Source organism: Bidens hawaiensis, unplaced genomic scaffold, assembly GCF_021521415.1.
Source record: "Bidens hawaiensis isolate Kalapana, Puna unplaced genomic scaffold, B.hawaiensis_p1.1 tig00015320_1, whole genome shotgun sequence".
NCBI lineage: Eukaryota > Viridiplantae > Streptophyta > Magnoliopsida > Asterales > Asteraceae > Bidens > Bidens hawaiensis.
In genome coordinates this window covers 388,278-396,779 of record NW_027492369.1, presented here as the reverse complement: position 1 = coordinate 396,779, position 8,502 = coordinate 388,278, and positions in this window count along the sequence as shown.

Genomic DNA, 8,502 nt, shown 5'->3' with positions numbered 1-8,502 from the left:
GTGTACGATGCCCCTAGTGGCAAGATCGGGGTTTATGCTGCATTCTTTGTCTACGGGAACCTTAGGTTTCCGTTGACAAAGTTTGTGTACCGTGTCCTAGAGAGGCACGGTGTGCACCTGACAGAGGTGCACCCCATGGCCATTGCCAAGGTCCGGCACTTTGAGTGGGTGTGCCGGATACTGGGCCTTGAGCCCCTCGTTGATCGCCTGATGACCTTCTATACATGGAGGTGCATCCAAGGGTGGTACACTCTTACAACCCGTATCAAGGGTTTAAAGATTTGTACCACCGAGCGGAGTCTTCGCTCATGGAGAAGAGAGTTCTTCTTCATATCCGCTCGCGCCATCCCCATCGCCATGAAGTTCAAGAATGGCCAGGCACTTCCGAACCTTCCCGCCCTCAACTACGAGGAGGCGGAATGGTTCTCGAAGATTTCCCGGGTCCAGTCCCCGGTTTTCCGTTTTCCGGAGTCGGCGATGGTGATGTTGGGGATGAGCCGGGTGTGGAAGGCGGCGAATGCGGATAAGGTTCCGATCGTCCTTGAATATGGTTCGAACTCTGTCCCTTATGGTACGTCTTGTTTCATTTTGCTGACTTCGATTTTTACTAACTTTCTTGTTGATTTCAGAGGGGAACGATCTTCAGTCGCTCCTGAACCCGCGGGAGGAAGATGGTCCCGCGCGGATGGGTACTCGTGCTCTGGACGAGAACGAGTTGCCCATCTTAGAGCAGACCGCGGGTCGGTTCGTGGAGGTTTACCCGCCAGGCCAAGAGATCCTGAGCCACCGACGGCCAGGTAAGCCTATCTTCTACCCTGAACCTCTCAATGCTGTGCCTGCTGCTGGAGTTCATGACATTTCTTCTTCTGAGGAATCCGCAGAAGGTCCTCCACTGGTGCGGAAGAAAAAGGCTGCCGTCGGGAAGGGCAAGGAGAAGGTGGCCTCTACGGCCGACCCGGTAATCCTATCTGACTCGGAGTCAGATAATGCAGAGGTGGCGGGGAAGCCCGGTGGTGAGGAGACCACCGCTCCGGAGGCTGCAGGTGTTACCTCCGGGGAGGCAGCGACGACGACGGTTACCGGTGTCAAGAGGCCGACTCCATCGGGTTCGCCCCCGCTCGTCCGTGCGTTCAAGCTCAAGAAACCCCGTGAGTACCCCCATAATTCTTGTCTAGATTTGTTGTTTCAAATAAATTTTTCTAACACTTTTGCTTGTGCAGGTGTGGATGTTGACGCATTCCAGGGTGGAGTTGGAGCAAGTATTCCCCCGCCAATGACGGTAGGCTCGGTCAGCCTTCCCGAGGCGTCGACCCAGGCGTCTACGCCTGCTTCCGCTGGTTCCAGCCTTCCTGAGGCTGTTCCCGCTGAGAAGGTGTCTCCGCCGGCCGTGAGTGCGATTTTTACAGCATCTTTCACGGAGCCGGCGGTTACTGTTGCTGAGGAGGTGGCGCCAAACATGGCTACCACAGCGGCTGCCACTATACCTGCGCCACCGGCACCGACGGCCGGACCATCAGGTATGCGCCAGGCTTCCCGCCGATCTATGCCACCTTCCCGTCTGCCTGACCTGTTGGATGGATTTCCTTTAGGTTCAGGTGATGGGTTTGGCGGCTATCGGCCTGTTATTGACCCTACAGGTACGTAGGGTTCTTTTTCCCTTATATATTTTTATCATCTTTTCCTAACTGCCTTTGTTTCTTTTGCAGTGTCGGATTCCAATGAAGTGTATGTTCCAAGATGGAACATACGCCGAGGAACAACCCTTCGCACCCCTGTGGAGTGCGTGGACTGGGCTCGCCACGCTGCTCCTCATGGTGCGTTGGGGGAAGCCATGGCTAGCTACCAAGAGGGTAGGCTAACCAATGAGCTTCGGGTTCTCCAGGCCCGAACGCAGCCCCGCGTCGAGCTGCTTTGTCGTGAAAACGACAAGTTAAAAGCAGCTCGCGCCAAAGATATATCTGAAGCGCGGGCTCTTCGGGAGGAGAACCGGCAGTTGGCCGCTGCCGCAGCCGAGAAGGAGAAGGCATTCAAGGCCCTCGAGGTTGAAGTCCAGGCGCGACTCGAGGCCCGCTCCAAGGCTGCCCAAGCTGTGAATGAACAGCTTCGGCTGGCCAAGGAGACTGCGCGAAACTCAACTGAGAGGGCTGCCAAGGCTGAAGCTGTTGTTGAGCCGCTTCGCGAAGAGAATGAGCAGCTTAAATGCAAATTAAAGGCTCTTCAGCATGCTCATGACGCCTTGGCAATGGAAGATGCCAAGAAGCTGCAGGAGATCCTTGACCAGAGGGGGGTGCTTGACCGCACTGAAAGGAAACTCAAAAGCGTCGAAGAGGCTGCCGCCAAGGAAGTTCAACTTGCCAACCTTGATAAAAACGGAGCCGAACGTGCTTACAAAGAAAGTCAAGCTACCCTCCAATGGCTGCTTCGAGAAGCGTTGCCTCAGGTATCTTTATCTTTTTCTTTACGCTTTCCGCTCGTAATTAGAAAATGTTCTAACTTGTATTCTTTTGTAGGTTGCGCGTCGGGTCCTTTCAGAGACCTCTTATGACGATGCGATGAGCGCAGCCCTCAACGCTTCTCATGAGGATGGGGAGAAGACTGGCTTCCTGCTTGGTCTAGGGTTTGCTGAGAGAGGCTTTCCGCCCTCCAACTTCCCTTTATTCAATGTTAATACTGAAGCTGCTTATGACCAAGCTGTGAACCAGTACGCTGCCTTCCCGCATCCAGTGGTGGAGAAGGTGAATGAGGCTGCTGCTGCTGATGATGGGCTAAACATCCTTAAGGCTTTCCTTGGGCAGCCACGCTCAGACGGTGCTGGTCCAAGCGGAGGTGGCCCTGAAGCCTGATCCTGAAGATCTCTTCCCACCGCTAGGATAGACAGCTTTGTATAGATTTCTTTTAGGCGGGTAGTTACCCGGCCACTGTTGTAATATATCATTGAAATATTAATCTTTTTGCGTATAAGACTGTTATTTCCTTCTTTGGGTTCCTTGCTTTATAAACTTATGACTTGCATGTTTAAATTAGCAATTTTCCAAGTGTTCAGAATAAGAACCTTTGAACGTGGTTGATAGTGGGTTAAAGTTTCGCTTCCTCCTTCGTGATTGTGCGGGTAGAACCGTCACCTGCACTTGGTAGGATGGCTAAACTTTAACTTTTATCTAACCTGCGTGCTGGTTTTTCTTACTTTTTTAGGATAAGTTAACCTTTGAACGTGGTTGATAATAGGTGTGAAGTTTTGCTTCCTCTTTCGTGATTGTGCGGGTAGAACCGTCACTTGCACTTAGTAGGATGGCAGAACTTTACCCTTATCTGACCTGCGTGTAGGTTTCTCATCTTTTGAGGATAAGTTAACCTTTGAACGTGGTTGATAATAGGTGTGAAGTTTTGCTTCCTCTTTCGTGATTGTGCGGGTAGAACCGTCACTTGCACTTAGTAGGATGGCAGAACTTTACCCTTATCTGACCTGCGTGTAGGTTTTTCTCATCTTTTTAAGAATTTTGTTTTGAACCGTTCGACGCGCGGTTGTCGATAGGTTAGTGTTCATTTTCCTTTCATGATTCATGCGGATAGACCGGCACTTTCATTTAATGGGATGAACTCTTTCAACTGACCTGCGTGAAGGTTTGCCACGTTATTGGGTTCGTGCGGGTAAGACCGCCTTCCCACGCAACGATTTCACGTAATGTGAATGTCGTCACCAGTGTTGGATAGTTTTAACCGTTCGACGCGCGGTTGTTGACAGGTTATTATTCAGTTTCCTTAATGATTCATGCGGATAGACCGGCACTTTCATTTTTGGGTGCTGAACTTTTTCCCCTTCAACTGACCTGCGTGAAGGTTTGTCACGTTATTGGGTTCGTGCGGGTAGGACCGCCTTCCCATGCAATGACTTCACTTAATTATGCGGTGAAAACCGGCATATTAGTGTTCAGAAAAGTATAAATGTAAAATCATCAGCTTCGATATTCTTAAAGAGAATCATTTCCATTAGAAGTGGCTCTTGGCCTTCTCTTTACAAATTGGAATTGATTACATGCAAACTGTGTAATTGAACTCCCTTCCATGTTGGGATGGGAGTGCCATCGAGCCGATACGCACCTGGTTCGGGATCTCGTTCTTTACGCAGCATGTAGTCTCGATTTTGAAGCTGAAATTGGTTCGTGTTTTCCCCAGCTGGGGTTCTATACGCACTCGCCTGCCTAGCTTTTATTTCGCCACGAGGTGCGCGAGCGTCCCATCTCTGACGAATGTTTCGACCATGTCTTTTACGTCTATGCATTCTTCGGTGTTGTGGCCTTTTGTTCTGTGATAGTCACAGTACTTGCTCCGATCAGCATCGTGACGATGCCGGATTACTGGAGGCTTTGGCCATGGGAGCTCCTCAGTAGCAAATATGTCAGTGACGCTTTTGGTAAGTGGCGTCCACCTGGAGTTCCGGTGCGGCTTTACATTATCCCTTTCACCCAATCGGTGCTGTAAGCCGGATGAGGTGTCAAAGTTTACCCTTGACTGCCAAATGCCTTGCTTCCGTTTTTTGTTCAATCGGGCGGTGAGGACGTTGTCCTCTCTCGTCCTCTGGGTGTAAAGGTTTGTGTTCTGCGGAAGGTCTCTACCCAGTTGCTTCTCCGTTTCCGCATAGCGTTTGGCTGCTGTCATGATGCCATCCCATGTGGATGGCATTCCATCTTTACCCGTTAGGGTGCGGATAAGCTCTGGGTCTTGCGCGCCCTGGATGAAGGCTGCGCGAACAAGATCCTCGCTGATATTGCCCAAACTTAACTTCTTTGAGTTGAAGCGAGTGATGAAGTTTGGCAGAGATTCATCTTCTTCCCGTGTGCATTTGAGGATTGTCCATTGCTCCTCGGTATACTTTCGCTGCTGGCTGAAGTGTTGGCTAAACTTCTGCTGGAAGTCTGCCCAGTCGTAAATGTGGTTAACCGGTAAACGATCAAACCAAGCCCTAGCAGCCCCCACCAGCGTCATTTGGAACATGTAACACCACGTGGGTTCCGTCCAATTGCTAACGGTTGCCCCCGCTATGAACCTGTTCAAATGATCGTCTGGATCAGATATGCCGTCATATGTGCCTATGTTAGGCATTTGTTTAGCACTTTTCGGGGCAATTGCTTCAGCAATGTCCCTTGCAAATTTGGACGTTCCTGCATTTGTAACGTTTGGTCTGAACGTTTTAGAGAAGTCTCGTGGACTTCCATCTATGCTTTTTGGTTTGAAGGCTTGTCCAAAATGCCTTTTCGGTTGGGTTTCCGTTTCTTTACGCTTCCCTTTTGCTTTATGACGAGGGTTCGCGTCGGAGTCGGATTCCTCCGAGTCATCCTCCCAGTATTCGAATTCGTCGGCCTGTTGCACGGAACGCAAGCGTTCATTTAACTCAGCCTGGAATTCCTTTTGTCGTGCCTCCGCCCATGCCTTGACTTCGTCGAGAGTCTGGCGGGGGAGTCTTCGTTTTTCAAACTGGGTATCGGTGGATCCCAGTAGGCGGTCATTTACTGCACTTGCCCCTGCTTTAGTAAGTGGGGTAGTGTTCGTAAAATTTACTTCACTTGCTCCGGCTTCGGTAGCCGGAGTAGTGTTTGTAAAAACTGTGTTGCCGGTATTCCCCCCAATAGCTGGGGTTGTGGTTACCGGAATTTCTCTAACCATCTTTTGTATAAAGTTTTGAAAAAACTGGAGAAAATTGTAGTTCTAGCTTTATGCACGGATGGCGCCAATGAAGAAACACTAACCGGACCCCGAGCAGGTTACTGGTAACCTGGGGGTTAGAGAGATGTTTCCCACGAGGGGTTAGACCCTTGGAAGATGGTTCTTCTGATAACCTGCAAAACAGACACCGTGAGCTCGTCACTGAGAAGGGGGGGGTTCCTCCTTGTGACCACCCTCCGGCGTGAGAATCAGACTAGATTGCTCTTTAAATATAAAAGTATATTATGAGATTGCTAGAGCAGATATCAGGTATATTATGATGATAATGTAGTAAGATATGATAAGATGAGATGATCATACCATTTGTGGTATTTATAGCCGAAGGTAGGTTTCCAAGGGGTTTAGCCGGCCCAACACGCTACCAACTGTAACCTATGCACGTGCCCTGCCTGTGAGTGGTGGATAGGTAGCGGCTGACACAGAGCAGGCGTGTCGTGCACTCTTCCTCTTCTGCCAACTACAGGCTAGGCACGTGGTATGGCAGGAGTTGGTGGGTAGGCGGCGGCTATTGGTCACAGTGCTGTGGCGTGCTGTCTGCCATGCTGCTGTCAGTGAGCTGTCGCATCTCTGATCAGATCTTTTGCCCATACCTCGTCAGGTACAGTAAAAGATCCTTCAGTATACGGACTGGCTTATTTGGGCGGGAGTATTCCCCCTCCCGCCTCTGTGCGGGATTGCTCCCGGCTTGGCTCATTCCTTCAGGTGACACTGAACGATTGAGAGCTAAGTGCCTTGTGCGTGTAGCCATGCTGCGCGGGTGGCCTTCCCTCATGGCTTGTATCCGAGTCTGCGGGAACAGGCGGAGTCCTTCACCATGGGAGGCATTTCCTGCGGGACCAGCTTGCATACTGCGCGTAAGGACGTCACTTCTCTGAGCATGGTTGGTCCTGCGGATCCAGTTGGTCTCTGCGCAGACGTCCCTGTTTAAGGTGAGTCTTGCGGGTCCAACTGGGCTCTGCTGGGACCTACCTCTTCAATAATCAATGGATAAATTGATTGGGACGAATCGTCGCATAGAAATTGATTTGATTGATCTAGTTCATAAAATTTATTATTTATTAATATATTCGTTTTTCCGGGGGATTTTATAGATGTCTTTGATTAGGAGATGTTAAAAATGAGAAACATGAGGTGTGACAATGACGTTTCTGGCATTGTCAGAGCGGTAGGCAACGAGCGTATAAACATGCTGAAGAGGTATGTACCCGCCTCAACACCGAGCAAGGCGGGTCAACCCACAAGATAAACACATTATGAAGGCACAAAGCCAAAACCTATGCGCATGGCGCATACAAAACATGCTCAGGCATCATATGCCCAGGCACACATATGCTCGCGCATCACATATGCGCGCGGCGCACCAGCGCGCGGCGCATATCACATGCTCGTGCATATCACATCTGCGCATGAAATATCTGCGCGTGAGAATAAAGAGAAGACCTCGCGCATCCTCAGGATGGGCGCATATCACACGTGCACGTAATCAACCTCGTCCTTATCCAAATCAGGACTGGGGCAACCTTGATTGTGCACGTCAGACAACCTTCCAGAAGGCATCTTTTTAAGGAATAAGGATATGCTGATGTTGACAGCTGCTAAATGAAAGTTGGACAGCTCAGCATGACTCATGGGTTACCACGTGATCATAACCAATGAAAGAGCACCAGGTGTCTCCAGGGACACGTGGCGCAAATCGATTGGAGGAGGCCAACAAAACCCTAATTTGGTCTCAGCTCAATCAGTGGAAACCCTAGCACTATAAATACATCATAACGTACACAGTTACAGGACACACATTGATTCACATTGAAGCATATTCAATTACATTCACTGACAGGCATCCCTAGTCAGTTACTTTCTCATACACAGAGAGAATCAGAATAATCATACAGAGTAACATACAGTATTCAGCTATTAAGCAATACTCTCCCAATTCCCTCACTCTCAGATTATTATCTTCTCCTACACATACTTATTCTCACGCCGGAGGGTTACCCCAAAGAGGACCCCTCTGTCCCTTTCTGAGGGGTAAGTAACGGCGCTGTTCATTTTGTAGGTGGAAGAACACTGATCCAGAAGAACCATCGGTGAAATAGTATAATCACACCCGAGGAAAGTAGATCTGCTACCAGTGAGTAGATCCACGTTTCTTCATTGGCACCAGTCTTAGAGCTCTGGACCCATCTCACATCAATAACCCGACCCCTGCCGCCTATAGGTAGTTTTAGACAAGTTTCTTTTGAAGTATATACCCGCATGCCAAGTATGTTACAAACGGCAATCAGATCTAATCAGATCTACAAAAAAATCAATCACCATGGTTTCTGGCATTCGTAACGCTGATCAACCTCTGGAGGATATTGAACGTGAGGGTGTTAACGACGGACAGCAGGTTCTGAGGGTTTCGCGTGATTCTACGCGTACCACCAGCAACCGTCCCTTCGTCACAACCCCTCACGGCCAGACTGAAACTCCTCCAGACGATCTCACGTTACAAAATATGGCCGGCGCAAAACTGAAAGGACCAATGGGTCCAGAAGAAGAAACAAATGATCCGAATGAATGGCTCATAAACGAGCAGCGGCGTCTGATGGAAAAGTACAACGAAATGGTCAAACAGAAGAAGCTAGCCGACCAAACACAAAGGCAAGCGTTTGATAAACAGACTACAAGGAGGCCTCGCGCGCCGGAAGAAGGACATTCTGTTCACACTGCACACACTGAGTTCAGTGATGAAGAAGTGCATAGCATGAGGAAGACGCGGGATACTCATGCAGGAGG